The sequence below is a fragment of the Neolamprologus multifasciatus genome, chromosome 2 (assembly GCF_963576455.1).
Source record: "Neolamprologus multifasciatus chromosome 2, fNeoMul1.2, whole genome shotgun sequence".
Taxonomy (NCBI): domain Eukaryota; kingdom Metazoa; phylum Chordata; class Actinopteri; order Cichliformes; family Cichlidae; genus Neolamprologus; species Neolamprologus multifasciatus.
This window is the reverse complement of record NC_140440.1, coordinates 15085057-15106848: the sequence shown is the minus strand read 5'-3', so window position 1 is coordinate 15106848 and position 21792 is coordinate 15085057.

Below are 21792 nucleotides of genomic sequence, written 5' to 3'. Positions count from 1 at the left end.
CAGGACATGTCTGCCCTTTCTAAAGCCTGGTCCTGCTGGAGCCTCTTCCCGTTAGGACTGTTCTTAATTCCTGCTCTGTGCTTTCTGATTGGAGATCATCTGATTGTTGGGGTTAATAATGTACTGTGTCTTGAAATTACCGATCATTGCCAAGACTTGATTTCTCACCAGTTATGTACTAGTGATGGTGACAGGCCTATAAGGAAGAACTCCAACCTGGATGGATGCATGCTGTCATAAAAACAAAGAAATGCTTCTCCTCAGTACAATCCAAAAATCACATTTAATCATATGACAGAAAAGATACAAACGCTGGTGTTAATCGTTCTTGTTTTGTGTCATGGTCCAGGTGAGTGCCAGTGTTTTTCTGCAGTGCAGTGGTCTCCACCTCTGAGCAGACTCATCGTCTCACCTACTGTCCAGACCTGCTGTGGATTCCAGTCGCTATGCTTAAGACCGGCGTGCAGGTCTCCAGGTTGTCTGCTAACCTGTGTTAGGGCTTGGCCGTCTAGTCCCACGGTGAATCATAGTACTTGTTTTATTTACTGTGTAATTGCTGGGATCATCTACTCACCTGGACACTCGTCTCTCCTGTGAAATCACAGCTGCCCGTCATGCTCTGTTTCTTCAAGCTTCACCTGCCTCACTCCCTCCTCTGTCACCCACAATCACATCTCGCCCAGTGCTGTTCTGGCATCTCTCCCTCTGTTGCACTGACTCTGACTGTCGCTCCTCGAACCACGACCCCCTTACTGAGTCCCTCTCTGCTGTTCACCGCTCCCAAGCATACTTCTCTTGCTTGTAAATCTAGTACTGCGCCTCTGCTTGTATCTGCGTTTGGATCGACTCTCACGCTCTGGCCTACGCCGCCGTAACACAGATGCTCTCAGTAATAGTTTAGCCAGTGTTTGCAGCTGCTTACAGCGGTGTTGCGCTACCTTAATGATTTATCAGCCACCGACACATGTGCTCATCTATTTACAGCGCTGATTTATACCCGTGAGTACTCCCCAGCACCTGTGGAGCAGATTTATTATCCCACATAATTCCCACATATCTGTACATGCATTCCACATTAACAGTAAAGGAACAATTACCCTCTCCTCTTATTGTTTATGCAAAGTCTGCTGCTGTGCTGTCCTTTGCAGCAGTAACAGAGCTGAGATGGCTAATGCAGATCCACGCTTTTCTGCCGACTCCTGCATTATCTCTGATAAAAACACATTCTCCCACAGGCACTCGTATAACACTGCATACACACTCACACACTCTCTCTAATCTGATTGTTCCGGAAAACTGAATTTAAAATTGCAATCAGTGCAGTGCAATTATTAGCCATCCAGCAATTCAATCTGCGCTCCTCTCTGCCTCCTCCACTGCTGGAAATCAGTGTTCACTACACAAAACAAGGAACAAGTGGGTGGAAGGGAAGACAAAGAAGTGAGGAAGGAAAGAAAGGACATGGAAATAAAGTTGAAATAAAAGAAAACCAACTGCTGTCCCAACTATCACTGAAAGTACAGCAGGAAAAACGCATTTAAAGAAAGTTTGTAATAGGTACAGAACAGAGAAAGGGCAACGAAAGAAGCAAAGCAGGAGCGAACAGGGGAGGAGGGTGAAGAGTTGCGAGAACAAAAGCACAATGAAGAACTCAATTATCGTCACATCTGTCGAAGGAAGTGGAGTGACAGAAAGAAGATGAGAGCGGCTGAGAACGGGAATCATCTGAAAACCTGCATCTGAAATTCAGAAAGCTGCTGAAATATTCAAACGGCCCAGCGATGGCACATCCATTGGACTAATATATCTGATATTTCCATGTAGAAATAAAAGCCAGTGAGTAAAAGATTTATATCTTCTGCATTCTCTGTTTCCTTCCCCATCCTGGAAATGGAGGAAAATAGAGAAAAGAAGAGAGGAAAACCGAATACAGAGCATGAGGAAGTGACACATATTACCTGGAAGAGATGAAACGATGACATCGGGTCAGGGGTGACCTGACCCCGGGTTTATGGGGCTTAGAAAGAATTACCTTTGGAACCACAGCTTCAACTATCAGCAGCAATATTAACTACAGACTGTCTGTGCTGATTAATGTTGGCATTATACATCCAACACAAGCACTGTTGTGGCTCACTGGTGTGCTGGAAATGAAGAATATAAACCAATGTGTTTCACAAGGAAATAATATGTGCTAATATGTAATCAGCATGTTCACTAGAGCCAATTGTAATTAAATATTTACACTACTTTTACAGTGTTTAAGATGTAAGATGTAAAAATAGACCACATGAACTAAATTAAACCACAACTAACTACAGTAAGCCTAGTACACTCAACTGAACCAAAGATTTGTTTAATTTGTTTGGCCATATGGCCATATGTAAATAATGCAAGTGCTATAACAAAGACAAGCACAAAACTTTAAGTCTCATTTCTAATCATGGTCTTTACAGTGCATCTTAATCATGAATGTAATCTTCAAATCACAATCAGCTTATTTTATCATCAAGGTGCACATTTCTCTCAGAAATCATAAATAAACCATGAACTACGGTAGATTATTTTTCCCAGTACTGCCCCTTTAAGCGAAGTAGAGGAGCATTGCTTTGCACTGAATAGCAATGAAGCAATATGTTAATAAAATTACCAAAAAATATCCAAAAGCCCACAGGCTGTAGTTTTACAGTGCGTGGTAACGTTTCAGCACAGTAAGAACACGCAGAGACATCTATACAGTGATCTTAAAGGTTATAAAACAGATTCATAATCTTTAAGATCAAAATTAACTCATCCCATCATCTTATGGGATGAGTTAATTTTGATCTTGCTCCAGCTTGGAGCAAGTTCCCGTGCATTTAATATTCAACATGTAATACTAGAACATCATCAGCACACAGGTCCGTTTCTCCAAGGTCCGTGCAGATCTCCGGTATGGATATTTGTTCAGTTTATCAAGTTTATAGCTGTATTCCAGCAATAAGCTCGCAGTGAAAATCAGCGATGGTCTCGTGTACATCCGTGTCTCTCTGTGTCTGAGCACATGTGACAGTACAGAGCAGGGGAAGGCGGGGCTTGTTAATCCTAACCAGTAGGGCCCTCAAATATACTCTTTGTGGTTTTATTCTTACATTTATATTATTTGTCTTTTATTATCGATTTACTTTAGCTCGACTCAGAGTAATGATGAATCACAATCAACAATAACAATGTTGAAGTGCATTACTGAGCTGTGTAAAACTCACTGGGTTACATGTCAGTTTGTAATGAATAAAAAACTAACATGTAATAATCAGTAACTAATTACTGATTACTTCCCCAAAAAGGTAATCCCGTTACTTTACTGATTACTTATTTTCAAAAGTAATTAGTCATTTAATTACTTAGTTACTTAGTTACTTTTTAAAAACACGATTTACAACCTGAATAGGTGATAAAGTGATAGATCTTTCAGCCCAATTCTACTTTTTCTGCATAATCATCATACAAAATGTAATCAAATGGAAAAGTCTCCTTTTAAAACTTGTTTTATTATTTTTAATCTTTTAACTTTATGCATCAAGCAAACATTTAATTATCTGCAACATTCTCTGACTGGAAGAAATTAGTTTAACATTTAAACCTATTTTCTGCACATTCCAGCACATAAAATAAAATATTTTTTGTGTTTACACTCAGTCTTTCAAATAGATGCAAGTAAAACACAGCAGAAAATAAATAAAGTCAAAGACTAGCGGTCCTGTTGCTCTATTTTCACCTCTAAAGCAGGAGTGGGGTAGGCGGAGGGTTACCCTGGTGCAGGTGTGCAGCGGTCAGTGGAAGAATCCGCGAGTTTCTCTGTGAGTTTCCCATTATGTGGCGGTGCACTTGGTACTTGGCTGTAAAAAGAAGTTTTCTTCCACGGAGTGAAGAGCGGACACTAATGTTTCTGTCACTTTTTATGGAATCAAACTCAAAGTAAGGTCAGTACTTCCACGCTTTAAACGCTGCACGGTCATACTCTCTCTGCACTCGATATATGATCCATTGTTGATCTGCACACAGCTGTTGTCACGAACGTCGCACTCGCTTACGTCACTGTCATGAGACATTCTCGCAAAAAGTCACGGTTTTAGTAACGCAGTAACGCAGCGTGCTTACGGGAAGGTAACGGTAATCTAATTACCATTTTTGCAATAGTAATCCCTTACTTTACTCGTTACTTGTAACGCGTTACTGCCCACCTCTGTAAATGATTGATGGAAACATTAATTTTTGTTGTTCTTCCCTTCAGCAGAGAGATGAATCCTTTCTTGGTTTGCAAACACTGATGCTTGTTTCAGGTAATGTGGTTGTGTCCATTTGTCTAGATATTTTGCTGCAGAGAGAAGCCTTCAGCCAACAGGCCTGTGCAGACCTCTGAAACCCCAGCAGCATGTAGCTGAGCTGTGCATAGGCTGAATGCTGATTGGTTGACAAACCAACTGAGACAGGAAAGGGAGGGACCGGACACTTCACTGAGACCAGGAGAAGCATGAAAACTGAACCAAGATCATAAATACAGCATGAAAAGCACAGACAGCAGCTGCAGTGGACACTTTTCATTAATACAGGCTGGACACACTACATGCTCTGAACAGGCGGTATGTAGCTCCCTACGGTCTGGTAACGCACTGCCGATGGAGAAGCATGTTGAACCCTTTACCCTGTCATCACTGAACATAACTTTCCTCCACATGTTCAAACTCTGCTGCATATGTTGCCGACACCAGCACAAATGGGCCTGATGGTGAAGGGCAGACACAGCAGGCTTCCTGTGGGCCCTGTGAGACCAGAGACTGTATGGACTCTGTTCTGGATTGTCTGGGTAGAGAGACACATGATCCTACAGACCTTGACTGCATATCTACAGAGGACTGCCTGCGACTCCGGAGTGCTGACGGGGTCAGGAAACAGTCTTGGTTGGCCTTTAATTTGGAGGTTGTACTAGGGCTTCAAATAATGTAGTAACCTGTTTTGTGGATCACCATCCTCCAAACCAATCCAGCTTGGAGCAAGTTCCCGAGACACCAACAGCACCATAGCAGGGTCCATGCTCACAGGTGTCAGGAGCCTGAAACAAGAGTCGATAGCAGAAAAAGCTCTCTGGCATTGACAGACTAAATTTGGCAAGCTGTTCATGGACACAGACCACATGCTTAACTTGGCTACTCAACCCACAAATGTATTCCCCTTATAAATGTGGCACTATTTAAGGAGAAGGAGGCTTTCTAATTGGTATTAGATTTATTTCCAAGGGTCGCTACATCATAGAATAATTAACTAAGGAAATGTTTATTTAGCTTATTGTTGATCTATATTCATTTCATGTGACTAAACACTTCTGCCAGGGCACATCATTACAGTCCAAAAAATGCTTCTGGAGATGGTGGGGGTTCAGTATCTTGTCCTAAGACACTTTGACATGTGGACTGGAGCCACTGGGGATCTAACTGCCAACTTTCCAATAAATGAACAATTCAGTATACCACTATTTGTTACTGTGGAGGTTCTGTGGCTCAGGTGGGAGCGCAGGTCGTCTACCTGTCAGAGCTTTGGAGGATTAATCCCTGACGCATCCAGTCTGTATGTCGAAGCATCCTTGTGCAAGATACCGAACGCCAAGCTCCCCACCGAGTGGGTGTGACAGTTAGAGAGAACTTGGTATAGATAAAAGTGCTGTGTGTGTGTGTGTGTGTGTGTGTGTGTGTGTGTGTGTGTGTGTGTGTGTGTGAGACTGGGTGAATGAGACTTGTAGTAGAAAGCACTTTGAGTGTTGTGTGTTGTTTTTGTTGTTGTCTTTCAGTCTGATGCACTTTTCTTTGTGCAGCATTTAACATGAAAAATGGAAAATTCTTTAATGGTATCGTCCTGCTGACATTTAATTGCTCATCTGGTTTTTTAGTCATTTTTCTTTGAATCCATTTCCGTCATTAGTCCGATGACCCAATTTGGCTTGAAGGATCCATCCATTTTCTTCTACTTATCCAACCCACGTGTGTGTGTGTGTGTGTGTGTGTGTGTGTGTGTAAAAATGAAACTTTAATATAATTCTTCATGATTTTATCCCTTAGTATAATTAAATATAGTCTAATAGATGACGTGCAGCCTGCTTGAAACAATATGACCTGTGTTTTGCATTTTAAAGGGACTTACCAAACTGGTTGGAAAGTTGGGGCCTTAAATCAGTCAACATAACTTTCCGTTTATTTCCTCATCCATACATTCTGTTGACTAAAGATACACAGTGCTAAACAAGTTAGATAAAACAAAAAGAACTACTATCAAATCCATGATTGGATATATAATCATGATTGGAAGATATGTATGATATATGATATAAGATATATAATATAAGATATGTATCAGTATTGCAGGGGGAAAATTGTTCGAATCTCATGTCTGCTTTTTGCAGATGACGTGCCTCTGTTAGTTATGTTGTCTTCATCTGTCTTCATCAGGTGGTGGCCTCCAGCTCACACTGGAGCAGTCTGGCAGAGGCAGACTGTATGTATTATGAAAAGGACCCAAAACGCGGACACCATGAAACAAAAACTTAACAGAAAGCGAGCCGTTTATTAAGGCTGGTGAAAACATTACAAAACAAAAGGCAGAGGAGAAGCTAAACAATAACCTAAACTGGGAGAGCTAAGATAACATAGAAACCCAAAACATGAACCCTAACATGGACACAAAAATAGAGCACAGAACTTGGAAACATGACACAAAGGACAACAGACGACCTGACAATGACACACTGAAAACAGAGGACTTAAATACACAGGAGGTGATTCGGGGAAGTGGGAACACATGGAGGAACAGCTGACTGACATGAGCCTAATGACAGGACAAGCGAAGTGAAACTAAATACAATGAACAAAGAACACACGACTCCTTCAAAATAAAACAGGAAACATGAGACAGACATGATAATACAAACTTGATAACATAAGACACGCAGCATGAAACAAAGGGTGAGGGAAACTTAAATACAGGGGAAGAAAACACAAGGAGTCTAATAACCAAATGAACTTTACTAATCTAATGAACTTAAACATAAACAACATCCAAATAAACTAAAACTTAAAATGCTGGGTCAACAGACCCAGGAACATGACACACACTGGAGCAGTTCACCAAGCGAGAAGTGGCACAAATGAGAATTATCACCTTGTTTTTACCAGTTTTTACCACCAAGCCATACGACACCTCAACCACAACACTTAAACACACACAACACACTCAGAAGCTGCAGCTTCACAAGTGTCTAATCTGCACTGGTCACTTCACTTTATTGTCATTGATATTTATATTTAAAAGTGCAATACTGTAATTTTCTGCTGCTCATTCCTGTGCAATATCCCATCTGCCCTCCCGTCATATTTCTTTTCAAGATTTTCTTATTTAATCACTAGTGTACATATATTTATATTTATAGATACATATATATTTAGTCATCATTTCTCTTTTACCATGTCTCTCTAATATTTTGCTCCTTACTATTTTTCTATTTTTTATTATTTTATTATATTTTATTTTATTTTATTCTACTGTACCATGCTGCTGAGTGACTGCTGCTCGTCAAACACATTTCATTGCAATGTTGACCCTGTGCTAACTTGCATATGACAAATAAAACTGAAAACTGAAAACTGAAACTGAAAACTGAAGTCGGAGTCCATGGTTCTCAACTGGAAAAGGGTGGAATGCCCACTCCAGGTCAGAGATAAGTTACTGCCCCAAGTGGAGTATCATGGAGTCTTGTTCATACAAACTGCAGGAATATCTTTTTCACAAGTGAGCATCTGCAGTGAATCAGACACGAGAAATCATAGTGAAGAGAAAGCTGTGCACAGAAGCAAAGCTGTCAATTCAAGAGGGGCTCAGAGCAGAGCAAGTAGTCCCCCTCATGGAAAGGAGCTAGTTCAGGTGGTTCGGGCATAGGATGCCTCCTGGGCGCTTCGGGGTGAGCTGTTCTGGGCATGTGCAAGCAGCGTATGCTGGGAGGAACAAGATAGGGGCAAACAACACCTACACCTGACTGGTTGTCAGATACCCTGCTGGGCTATAAGCTAGCCAAAAGATGGGCTGGAAGCCACTGACATCAAGACCAGAATGCTGCTTACTAAGTATGGATGGTTTCACCCCCAGGCACCCTGAGACTGTACGCTAACAAACATCCATGAGTGCATCAGGAAGAGGGCCACAACTGGTCATGTGCTTGAAATGTGGTTAAAATGTGACTCGTATCCCAAAGAGCTTGGAGTGACCAGTAAGACCAGACATTATATCATATCTACATTACATCTGTGCAGTTTGGTGCCTTTCAACAGCAGCTCCTAATCTTGTGATTTATCTGTACATCAATGAAAGAACAGTTTTAGCAACTAGTAACAACTCGTGTGAAAATATGAATAAAATGTTCTGTGAGTAATGCACTAACATTGTGCTGAGTTTTTAATCACAGAAGTTTGATCTTAATAATGCAAAAACAATTCTACCAGCACAAACTAACAGGTTCAAACAGAGGGACTCCTACATGATAACAAGCTGCACACAGGCCACCTCTGCAGGCTACATAACAAATTCAGGCATGCACAACCACATCAGGAACCAGTATGCATAATTACAGCCACAGGTTAAAGTGGGCCGGAGCGGTGCAGAACAGCATAACCTTCAGATAATGAGCAATTAAATCTGATAGGCAGGTTAATGCTTATTACTGCAGAATGAGATTATTTTAGTGCGCTGCAGCCTGGTGTTACTTCCAGGGAGGGAACAGAGATACTTCTTCAGTGATAAGAAAATAATGACACAGTCCATTTACAACTTACAACACAGTCATGGTGCAGTTATGATAATAAGTGAATAGTAAATTCAGAGCATTTTAATCTAATAAAGCTTTACTTTTATAAAGAACAACTAATAACTTTGACATTTTACATATAATATAAACGACATGTTGTTTCCAGGTTGATTCATAATCATCTACAACAACTTAGCCAGGAACAGTCCCGGTACATCTTATTCCACATCTCTCTAATTTCCTGATTAACTGACTGTGATCTACTGGATCCAAAGCTTTCTGTAGGTCAAGATAAACACCAATCGATAGCTCTCAGTGACCTCGGTTATTTCTTCAAGCATCTCCCATACAGCATAAGTAATATTTCTATTTCTCCGAAAACTATACTGATACTCATACAATATTTTATGCTTATCAATAAACAGATCAGATTTTTCACAAACAGTTTCTCTAAGGAAGGAGATCTACTGCTCTATAATGATGCACACAGTCCTCATCCCCATTTTAAACAATTACCTTTGCTAATTTCATATTATTAGGAAATTATTCATGAAAAGACTGATTACATATGTACGCTAAAGGTTTGAACCATAAATTGTACAAATCTCAACTTCTTTTACAAAGTTCGTTTACTGTACAAAGGCACTTAGACTAATTGGACAGTGTTTATTATATAATTCTAATAATACACTCACTTCATGCTCGACCAGGGTCATCATTATATACCCCATCCCAGTTTAGATTTATTAGATCTATCTTTAATGTCTCAGTTCTGTCTGGTGATCTTATTCTTACAAGTTTATAGATGGTGCACTCACATCAGATGGTCACTTAACATTTGTATTATGTTTTTAAAAAATTGGAAGATCATCACTTACATCACTCAAAAGCAACCCACTTGTTACTTCAACGTTTATATTTGAAAAATGTTATTAATAAGTGTAGTACTTTCTTTGGTTGTCTAAATAGGTTTATCCACAAGGGCTTAGAGACCAAAAGTTAACATTAAATTAAAAATATCTGCTGTTAATTAAAATATAATTTCTTCGTATATTTGTAAAAATAATGGCATCAGTAATGATAAACTGATCAACACAAGAACTGGGTGTTCTGTAACTACAAATCAAATCAAACTCTTAAATCTCATTGAATGCATTTCAGTTAGACTCTCTGTAATATCATCAACCACTGTTCTATCAGTTACCTTAAATTAGGGTTTAGGTTAGAGTACTCTTCTATACATAAAACATCACACCACCCCTTTTGTAGTGTAGTCTGATGGTAACAAAGAGAGGGAAGGTAGTCAGAACTGAGGCGATCGAGCTACCAGGAGGCAACATTGCAGACATAGAGGACAGTTACAAGTACCTGGGGATCCCGCAGGCGAATGGGAACCATGAAGAGGCCGCTAGGAAAGCTGCAACCACCAAGTACCTGCAGAGGGTCAGGCAAGTCCTGAGGAGTCAGCTGAACAGTAAGAACAAGACAACACCTACGCCCTGCCCGTAATCAGGTAGCCTGGGGTAATAGGCTGGACAAAGGAGGAGATAGAAGCCACTGATATCAAGACCAGGAAGCTCCTGACCATGCATGGAGGGTTTCACCCCAAGTCCAGCACACTGAGACTTTATGCAAGGGGAAGGAAGGAGGCTGAGGACTGGTGAGTGTCAGCACCACAGCCCAGGCACCAACAGTCTTCATGCTCAATGAAGACCTCAGGCAGCAGAAACCCAAGAAGGAAGAGGAAGAGGAGGAACCATCATGGAAGGACAATCCTCAGTGTACGACTCTTCTCTTTTCCTCAGCCCTTAGCAAGTCTCCTACCCACTTTGATGTTTTTATCGAGGTCAAGAAAAGAGGTTAGGAATAGGAGACAGCAGTTACTTTTTGAACACACCCTAAGACTTGAAAACAAGACACAAAGGAGACTGAGGAAGTAAAAGAAACCGATAAGTCAACAACTTAAAGTTGAGCAGATGTCAACCATGAGCAGGATTCAAATATCAGAGGATACAGACAGAAAGAAACCAACCAGTAAAACTCCTGAAACACAAGAGTCCAGAGTACAAAGCGTGACTCAGGCAGGGCTCGTGGCAGCACAGCAACAACTCTGGCTGAAAAGAATCAAGTTGCTCGTCTGGGCCAAACTGCAGACCGACTGAAACGCTGGGACCTGAGAGCGGCTGCAAAACTCAATAAACTGAACCCAGAATGTAAAAAATGTCTCCACAGTGATGTGAGAGAGACGTCACACAGGAAATCATCACTTTAAGTTTGACTGTGTGCTTCTACAAGCTCCTGAATCATGGGATTTAAACAGACTGATAGCTCACCGAGCAGCACAGTGCACCAACTCTATCCTGAAATGGAGCTCAGACAACAACAGTCTGCTCCACTGAGGGATCCAGAAAGTAGCCCTGAAAACAAAAGCTTTCTGTTTTCATCCTTTCTTTTTATATGGAAGCTGATGATTTGAATTTAAATCCAAATCTTCAAGGCAAAAAGGGGGCTGAGCACTACAGTGAGGCTTGGAGCAGCATTACACAGTGGAAAGTCAGCTCTCAAAGCCAAGAATCTCATCAGCTGGCCAAGTCTTCTTCCAGTCTCTGGCACTCACTGAGAACCCAATCAGCCCCCTGCAGTGGCACCGAGTTTGAGTATTTCCCTTTTAAAAACCTGATTTTCTCCTCAGCCCACACGGGGACAGAGCAGCAGCAGAAAGACGAGCTACCTTCAGGGACCCACACTCGAGCAAATGCAGTATTTCCTTTCTTCTTGCTCTGTGAATTGACAAGTGCTGGTGGGAGCCAGTGCCGTGTTTCTGTGCCTGAAGAAGCATTGGGTCTGGGTCTCCAGAGCGGCTTACTGTGGCTTGGCAGCATGGCACGTCCCTTACATCATTCCAAACCAATATTTGAGTAGCTGTAGTCCCCGAACTCTGTGGCGCTGCAGTGTGTTTTTGTAGCAGAGAGGCTGCAGTTTGACAGCGTCAGAGGAGCCACATATTCTCCCACCGCAGCCCTCCTCCTCCTCCTCTTTTTTTCTTTTACATTTGTGCTACGGCTTCATGTCTGCTGCATGGGCATCCCTTGGGCTTACAGTGGTTTTCTGCTGAATATGGCACACACACATATACTCTCTCTCTCACTCTCTTTGTGTTTGTAGCTGAAGGTTTGGTTCAAGTCTGAGGCTCAAAGTGCTTTCCAGGATGAAGAGAAATCAGTGCGTGGTGATGGGAGAGGTATAAAGCAAACAGCTGGGACATCAGACTGGGAGACAAAAGGAAAGAGACTCTGACACTAATTAAACCATCCAACACATTCCTGTGCCTGTTTGCTCTTTTCCTTGCACTCTTCAATAATAGGCTCTCAGTGTACGGCTGCTTTTAACTGTGCACATCTTTGTGTTTGCCTTTTTAAGTTGGGAATGTGATTGTGCCTTTGCCATGAGTAAATATGACAAAGTTCATCTGGAAGTTATTAGAAGGCAGTCTGATGCACTCAGCTCATCACAGGTCACACTGTGTCACGTTTTTACAATCTCATTGAAGCTGAACTAGAATAAAATAACACAATTAAAAAAATTAAGTTGCTGACAACTTCTGACGACGCCATGTTTAGAAAGGTCCAGCTCAGGTTCTGAACTATCACTGAAAGCCTCAGGTATGACAGGCTGCTGGGCAGGAAATACCCAACACTGCACTTCCTCTGATAGCCGCTCAAAGCTCCGAAACACGATAGAGAGGACGTCTGTAAGGAATGGAAATGGATTACTGACACAAACCAGTTTTGATCTCTGTTGTTTGTTCCCGTCATTGTAACAAGTGTGAAGGGTTACATTTAATTCATATAGATAAGCCCAGGCTGCTGTGGCTGCTGTGGCTGCTGTGGCTGTGGTGGCGTACCTGTGAGCCCTGCAGCGTCTCCTTGCCTCCATTGATAATCAGTCAGCCGGCTGCTGCAGATCATTCAAGGGCTTCAAGACATGCTAGCTTAACACTAATTACATTTATGCATTTACAGTGAACCACCTTGCCAGACAAGTTTAATGTCTCACTCCACAGCCTTGTCCAAACATGGTCACCTCTGGCTGTATTTTGTGTCCTTATCTATCTGATCATGTCTCTGAAAATGTTGAGACTTTTTCATTACAACTGCAAAAGAACAAAAATAAGAGAAGCATGTTTTTGGTTTAGGTCTGTTGGCAAAGGTCAGTCGGTTAATGGCCGTTTATTTATCTGTGTGAGACAGTGTTAGGATGCCTGGTCGTTGAGCCAGGGTTTTGAGTTTATTATATTATTTATCATTTCTAGTCTTTGGTTTCTTTGAGTTCTGTCTTATGGTTTATGTCTCTGTGTAATCCTTAGTTGCTGTCTCCCCGTGTCCAGTCAGTGTCTGTGTCTGCCCTGGTCCCACGTCTCTGTTCCCTCTGTAGTGCCTGTGAGTCTGTGTTATGTTTCCTGTTTTACTTTGAAAGTCCGTGTCTCGTGTAAATGCGTCTGGTTTTGCTTCCTTTGTCTCGTTAGGCCTGATTTGCCCCAGCTGTGTTTCTCTCCTGTTTCCCTGATTGCTCCTCTGTGTAGTTAAGCCCTGTGTTTCAGTTTGTCGTCTCGACCCTCATCTTGCTGTGTGGTCTGTCTGTGTAAGGTTATTTTGTAGTCTCAGTTTTGTTGCCCTTTTGAGTTCAGCATTAAAGCTGTTTTGAGTTCACGTCCCGTCTCCGAGTGTCTGCACATTGGGTCCTCCTACTACTACTCCTGCCTTCACATAACAGACAGATTAACCATCTAAACATGCTTTATTGTGTGATTGTATCATTTCTGTGGAGGCTGTAAGATGCTGTACATGCTGCCTGGTCTGTGATTGCTTAGACAGTGAGGTGAGGCAGGAGCATGGAGGTGCTGGGGGTTTGGCTCAGACACGTATTTAGTATAAAGGATCTGATTGTTCTGAATTCCCTCAGACTGCAGGGAGAGAGAGATGTGGGGGTGGGGCAGAGGAGGTATCATGTTTCAAGTGATGTGGAATGGTCCACTGTGGGACATCGGGGGGTGGAGGTGAAGGAGGAGGTGCTGGAGGGGAACAGAAGGAGAAAAAGCAGAGTGAGACAAACTGCCTGTCTTAATTCTGTGTTCATCCCACTAATGCTCAGAGCACGGCTCCAACCTTCACTTTTAACTGGACTGTGTTAAACTGTGGTGAATACGTCCACTGGCCTACACGTGTCCACACCACCTGAGACGCCAGGTAATCTGAAAATCTTGTGACTGTGATAACTCGATAAAAAGGTGGCATCGAATTTTCAAAATAAAAGCAGAGGTGGAAGTTATGGTGAATGCCAAAAAAGGAATTACAAGAGTCTACAAAATACACAGAGTCGCTGTGAAAAGGTACCAGAGACATTTACAACCCATGATTTACCCTCAGCGTGAGCTCACGTGACTCTCTCTGAGACAACAGTCTTCCTTTAAACAGAGAACGCCCATCTACCTGCTGTTCAAACCTGTGAGGGTCAGCCAATCAGAAGAGAGCTGGGCTTGAGGATAAAGTTTGAAGCACAGGGTGAAGTGAGGGGCTGCCAGACGGAGATGAATGAGGATCGTTCTGGAGTCTGAATCATGGAAACGTTTCTCTAGTGAAATGCAAGTGAACAAAGACTTTAACTATGGGAAACATCCAAGTTTACAGTTGTTTGGGAAGGAAGTGATGCAATAGGATGTCCAAACAACACCAATTAGCTCCCAAAACTCCGTGATGGTTTCATAAACATTACTGGGCCAGTTCAGATTCCCAGGAACGTTTGTCCATCAGCAGGAAGAAAACTGGCAGGATGATGAAGACCAGCGCTCCCAGTTTGGAGAAATAGAGTCTCTGCATGCAGCAGTGTGACAGCAGGCTGTGTGTGTGTGTGTGTGTGTGTGTGTGTGTGTGTGTGTGTGCGTGTGTGTGTGTGTGTGTGTGTGTGTGTGCGTGTGTGTCTGTGTGTGTGTGTGTGTGTGTGTGTGTGCGTGTGTGTGCGTGTGTGTGTGGAAGAAGGGTTTCAAAAGCACCAAGCCTTTATATTAGAAACATACCAACCCATGTGCATGCGCACAGATGACCGAGGGACAAAAACATGTTATTACACACATGAGGAGACCACACACACACAGACACACACACACACACACACGCACACACACACACACACACACACGCACACACACACACACACACACACACACACACACAGACACACACACACACACACACAGACACACACACTGAACTAATAATGTTGGACACAAACCACGGGATGGAGCAGACAAGTATTCACACATGTTCAGTTTCTGAATCTAAAAACATATAAATAGAAAACTTTGTGAGAACTGTGTGAAAAAAACAAGGTCAGTATTGTTTTTGTTTTTTGTTGCTGCTGATGTGGAGAAAGTAGGGTAATTTCCAAACAGGCTGCACATCAATATTCATCCAGCTAAATTTCCCACTTTCATCTGTTTTCGTACATTTTTCCGACATGTTGGATCCTTCTTAGAGTAAGAAACAAACCACTCTGTGTCTTTAAACTCTGAGGTTTCTGCAAAAGAAGAAACGAGCTCTCATGCTAAAAACTTTAAATAACCCTGTGCTGTTGGTAATGATGATGCTTTGTTATCAGCTAAGATAATGCATGATATCCCTCAGGAAGCTGCTACACTGTTAATGCTAATGGGGGAAATACAACAGCAGTAATGGATACAGCCACGTTTTGGAGAAGCTTAGGTGAGACGTATTCTCCTCTGCTGTAGCATCCATCGCTCTTCTTTGGCTCTTAATTAAAGGAGGAGGCTCTCTGAGTCTCAGCACACTGTGCACTAATGACCTGCGAGAGGTTTGGCCTCCCACAAAGGAGAGAAAGGAGGAGAAATCCCTGCCAGCACACAAGTGTCTTTGTGTTCAAGCATGTCTGCTGGGGGATGGGGACTCACGAGACAACCCGAGTTAGGCTTTAACAGCGTTCGTCCCTAGTGGAGACTTAAGGGTCAAAGGTCACCTGCGGTCTGACAAAGGAGCTTGAACTCCCAACAAAAGTCATGTGGCTGGGAGCAGGGGCAGGCAGGAGAGGGCTTATTACCGCAGCCTCTCGTCTGGCCTCTAACAATGACAGATCAGCATCTGTACATGCTGACACACTGGGGGAGGGCGAGGATTGGTGGACATCTGTAGGTAAGGAGCAGAGTGCTGAGGCGCTGAGCAGCCCCAACTGTCACGCATCAGCAGATTGGCTGATTTCGCCTGTCATTCATCTGCATGTGTGTGCAGCTATTCACCGAGTAAAGTGCAAGAACATCTGAGGCAGAGGAACAGGTGCAGATGCCAGACTGTCCTCGCTTCAGGCCCTGACATAAGGCCCCGACTGAAGATGCAGCAGTTAGCATCACACTGACACGGGTGCTGTGAATCACATCAGCTATAAATGAAAGCTCCTCGCTTTGTGCTGCAGGCAGGACGCTCAAACCGAACAGGGCTTTACATGCATTTACAGTTAGTTTCTAACATTGTGCTAATGACTGGGGTTCAGTCCGGACACCGTCGTGCAGCACAGACCAGTAGATGACTGACAGGTTGTCCCGTCTAAACACGCTGGCTTTCATAGAGAACATGGAGGATTGTGTCAAACCTGTTGGGTGGCCATAAATCTGATGTCACCACACGTGTCACATATTTGGAAAAGCAGCAGATGTAGTGAGACGTGAGTGTGGGGCTGAACCTATTAGCCCCTTTGAAACGTGAAGAGTGTTTCTGCTTCTGTTCCTCACAGCGGTTCAAACCTGCAGCGCTGTGAGTGGATTTACATGATGTCACTCCTGAAGCGTTTTCAGGTGAACATTTATAGACGTCCACAGGACAAACAGTGAAGAGACCGAGTGTACAATCCCACAGTTCTGTCAAGTTATCACAGTTAAAATCTAACTACTCACATCACGGATGTAACCTGTTCTTATCTCATTGCTCAATACTTAACTAATGCCATTGATTGTTTCCTGTTTCTGTTATATTTACAGTGTTTGCTTAAGAAAATGTAACACAGAGGTGTGGTCACTAAAACGCGTGAATATCAGTGAGATTCAAGCTAAGTAACAACGAGCAGGTCCAAAGGACCGGAGTTTGGGCTGCCACAGTGGAACAAATGGCTCACTCGCTAATGAAACAGTTTATATGTGGATAAAAAACAGCAAATGTTCTTGGTTTGATCTTCCACGGCTGTGGAAACGCCGTGTGTGAAACCCGCTCACGCCAGCGCCGAGCCATCAAGCTTCAACCTTAAAATCAACTGTAAGTAAGCTCCTCACATTAAAGTGGCGGCTGCCAAAAATGAGTTTGGCATCAAAGACCTGAAAGACTTTTGTGCTGCACAGCTGCACTCCATGAGTCTGCTGCTATTCCCTGTATTGCACCTTCTTCTTCTAACAAAGAGAGAGGAAGAGTAGATTAGGAATGAAGGCAGTAGACAGGGGAGGGGGAGGCAGCAGTTGAGGGGCCATCCTTTAGGCAAGACTAATGAATAAGTTGTCGTGACTGATGACTGAAGCTTTCTCATGGAAATCAACGCTGGCAAAGTAATTAGGGAGCTCTGTGATTAGCCTAAACACAGCCAGGCAACGAGATGCTGCTGCTCCAGCTCAGAGCTGCTCCTCCGAGTATTGGATTTGTTTGAGCCGTAAGATTTCATTAATAAATCCGCTGGGATGAATGCGGAAAAAGAGGCACAAATCAGTTCATTAGGGTGTTTTCTCACAGTTATTTTTATCCAAAGCTCTGATTCAAATTAACAGTCGATTAGCCCGAGCGCTAACTCTGTGCTGGTCGACCACACAAAGCACTGCTGCTGTCTGACATTTCAACTTCTCGTCTCCTCCCCCACCCCACAGTGTTTTTACACGTGTGTGGACTTTCTTATGAATGATTCAGGAGGGAGGTGCTGCTCACTGCTTGTGGACCTCAGCTCCACTCGCTAGCTCCTTTTAATGTGTCCCTCTGCATCAGCACACAGGTGCTGGCACATGTAGACGCACACACACTCATGGCCCTGTCGCTGTGTACATCCCTAAGTAGTGCAGAACATGAGTTGATGCCAGGAGAAAATTGTGTTTTCAGCCATCCTTCAGGCTTTTTTGTCCCTGCTGCACCTCTAAAACCTGCTGCCGCCTGCACTCGTGTCTGTTTCACTTAGTGACTCAAACCCCACCAGTGGATTTGAGCGCACGAGCCATTTCTTCCCCAAAACACAAACTTGTAGAAACATCAGTTTGTGCTCAGGTCATGATGATGCTGGGTGTCTCTTGGATTTGGGGCTTTGAGTAGAATTTCATGCAGAGCTGCGCTGGAGCTGGAGCAGAGCAGCAGGTCACGCTGAGTTCAGTACTCTAAGGTTTACATATGAAGCCCTCGCAGTTTCCTCCAAAGCTGGAATGTGTTTAGATAAAGCACATCAGGACTGGCCTGTAAAGGATCCTTCCCTATGGGCCACCATGATAAACACAAGTGCTGCTCCGTGTGTGGAGCGTTTATTAACGTGGTAAAAGTGAGTTCTGCAGTGATGACAGTGCTGGAACAGATCCTGAAGATGTCTGTGTGCAGTTATTAACGACACGGTGAAGCTGGCCGGGCAATAAAACAAATATAATAACCCACACACACACTTGGTGTTGTACTGAACAGTACAGCTGCACTGAAACTATACTGGTTACTGTATAAGCTGTGCGGTAACAAATGAGATTCTATTTACATTTGTGTATTAACTAATCCACGATAGCCGCTCCAGTAGCAAACACTGCCCCGCTGCACAGCACCATCAGACCCAGAGCACAGGCGCTGATCCAGGGCTCTTTGAGAATTTCCATCCAAATGGCCTCAAAATGAAGAACACATGGCACTTTAGTACGAAAGAGTCAACCCCCACAGCAGAGTGGAAAAGAGAAAGCGAGACTGAAAGGCCAGCGCCTGCTTCACATCTGCCAAGACAAATGGAAAAGAAGAAGTGGGGGCTGATGGGTGGGCTGGGGGGCTGGGGTAGTAAATCTTCGGTCTAATAGATGAGTACTCCCAAAAATATGTCACCCATTGGCCCAGCACGTGGTAAATATTCAACTTGAGCCACATAGGAGCTCTTTGTTGGCTCCGCGCTCCCACACACGTCTCTTTTGTCTGCTGCAGCACGTGTGCGTCTGAAAAAGATCCTAATGAGTTAACACTCTCACAGGTCGTGAGCAAACTAGTTTTAGTGACTCGTGCGAGGGGAAGCTCTGTCAGGAGAAACAACTGTTTAACTTTTGCGATCAGCAGTAAACAAATACTCCAAGAAAGACGCTTTGAAGGGTTTGCTGAGCATCTGGCAGATACTGCCTTTGGAGAAGAAGTGGGTAAAATGCTGGGTGTGGCGAGATGAGTGATACAAAGAGGTAGCATTTGAAGTTTAGAACTGTGACGACAACTGGCTTCTCCCAGCGCCGATATATGAAAGGAGGGCGTAAACCAGGAGAGGCTATTGTGCCGTCTTAAAAACAAGCGATCAGGTATCAGAGCAGCATATGCAAGGCGTGCGCCCACCAGAGAGCGGGTCTTTGGCTCTGTCACAACACGAACGCTGGGAGAGCTCACCGCCCACCTCTGATCATCCTCAACATGCTGAAATGTAAGACTATCTCGAGTCTTTGAGGAGAGCAGTCAATTAGCCTTTGTAGCAGAGCTCTGCACACAGATACCTTTGTGCTGTTTGTAAGCACTGCTCCAAAGTGGAGTCGCTGACAAATTGCTGCCTGCACAGTGTGGATGAAACGCTCATTAATATTTCAATGCTTCAAGAAGTGCTTAAAATCTGTAACTTCTGGTTACAGAGCCTATGAATGCAGACTGTTTCTTTGCGATGGCCAAATCATCCCAGAAACATTCAACACTGGGCTTCTTCTTTGTGAGAGCTGCTCTTCAAAGCAGGACAGGATGTCTGAAAGGATCTTTTCAAAGCTCGCAGAAAGTCAACACGGTAAAAGGTGGCGGTGCAGAGCACAGACCTAACAAGACAAGTGCTTTGTATACAGCTGGGAGAGCCCATTACCAAGTCAAGGAGCGATTTCAAAGCTTCCAAATGTGAATGGAGTCCTGGGGGGCAGTTAACGAGGCTGCACCACAGGTAGAGGCGGGCTTTACGCTCGGCAATCCCAGTGAAGACAATCAGAGCTGCTCAGGAACAAGAGAAGAGCAAACAGGCTGTCACACAGACAGGCTAACGGGCTTTACAGCAGCAGAGCAGGAACGTCATGACCTGTGACGTGATGCAGTAATTACAGCGTATGTCTGGTCGACGTGAAGGATCCATCTTTGTTCCTGTAACGCGCGGCCTCAGCACAGACTCTGTAACCACCTCTGTCTGCTGTGCACTGACATTTAAACACACAACACGGTGCTCACATGACGCTAGGCGGTATAAAGGCATCCCTTCTGTGTTTGCTTTTGCTATGCAAGGATAACACTGCGTCCATACGGTCTATTATTTGTTCAGATGTGCCCACAGTACGCTGTTCAAGTCCACTGCAGATACGGGATCTGATATTAAAGAAGGTCAGAGTTCAGGCAGCTCTTTAAAGTTGTTTAAAACAGGAAAGAGCACTTTTCCATTTTTGTGAAGACTGACAGAAAGAACGTGTCTCACACCTGCAGTCAGCCACAGGAACCAAGGGTGTCGGTAAGCCTCTGGGGACTGTAGTAGTAATGTTTGGGTCGGTGAGTATAATGTACTCTAAACAGCTTTGAGTGATCGGTAAGACTAGAAATGAGAGTACAAGTCACATTTAACCAAATATCCCTTTATTCAGTAGTTCACCTACATCGCAGGAGAGGCCAATGAACAGGCTGGAGGCAGCCCATCAAGACACAACATGCAACCTCCACACAGAAAGAACCGAGCCAACCAGAAACCTTCTTGCTGCAAGGCAAGCCTCTGGTGACCCTCATACCCTCATGTGATGGAGCTTTTAAAAAAGGGGAAATGGTGCAAGCGTTCCCATAATATATTAGTATTGGTGCATTAGAAAAAATAGCTTAGAATCACAGTGAATCCTACCTGCATAGCTGTGAACATGAGCACAGACACAGGGACGACTCCTGCATGAAGACCCAGATCCTGCTGCAGGTTCCTCTGCAGTAGGCAGTGGCTTACACATATTAAGCCACGTGAGCAAGAATCTGATTTCATTTTGTGCAGAAAACATTTACACCAATCAAACGTGTGATCATTTGAGGCATCGCACTCAGGCCCATCGTCTGGGTGAGGCTCCGTCTGAATCTATGCAGTCCACGTTTCTGTTTTCAGCATTATGTCAGAACAGTAAAAGGCCAAAGCCAAGCTGGCAACACAAAACAAGCACACTATTGTCTACAACATCACTGTCTAGGCTCAGAGAGGAGCACCTTTGATTCTGAGGTTGTGCTGCTGGTATTCATGTGAATACACACACAACACTGCGAGCTCCTGCTCCGTGAGGCTAAAGTTTCTAATCAGTGTCCAGCTCTTTGTTCCAGCAGGCTCTGATGGAGAAGATGTCAAATGAAAGCACCCAGTTTGTGACACAGCTGACCACACACTCTGTCATCCTTTATATGGGTGATTTTGCAGCTACACTGCTAAACAGTCAAAACGCAACAAGGGAGCGTCTTCCCCGTGGACGATCAGGGCATGATATACACAGGAAATGACTGACTTGCAGAGCTTGACGATGCGGGCTGAGGACACAGCAAAAGAGACCAACTTGTACGTTTTCATCAGAGAAGAATTTGTGCAGCAGAGTGAAAATCCCAGGATGGAGAGACATAGCTGTGCACAGGCAGCACTAAGTTTTCACTCTCAGTTTCTTTCCACTATTAAAGTAAAGCAGAGAATCTCGTCTGTGCATTAAACATAGAAGGCAACCTGCACGCCATTAGCTCAGCGCCTTC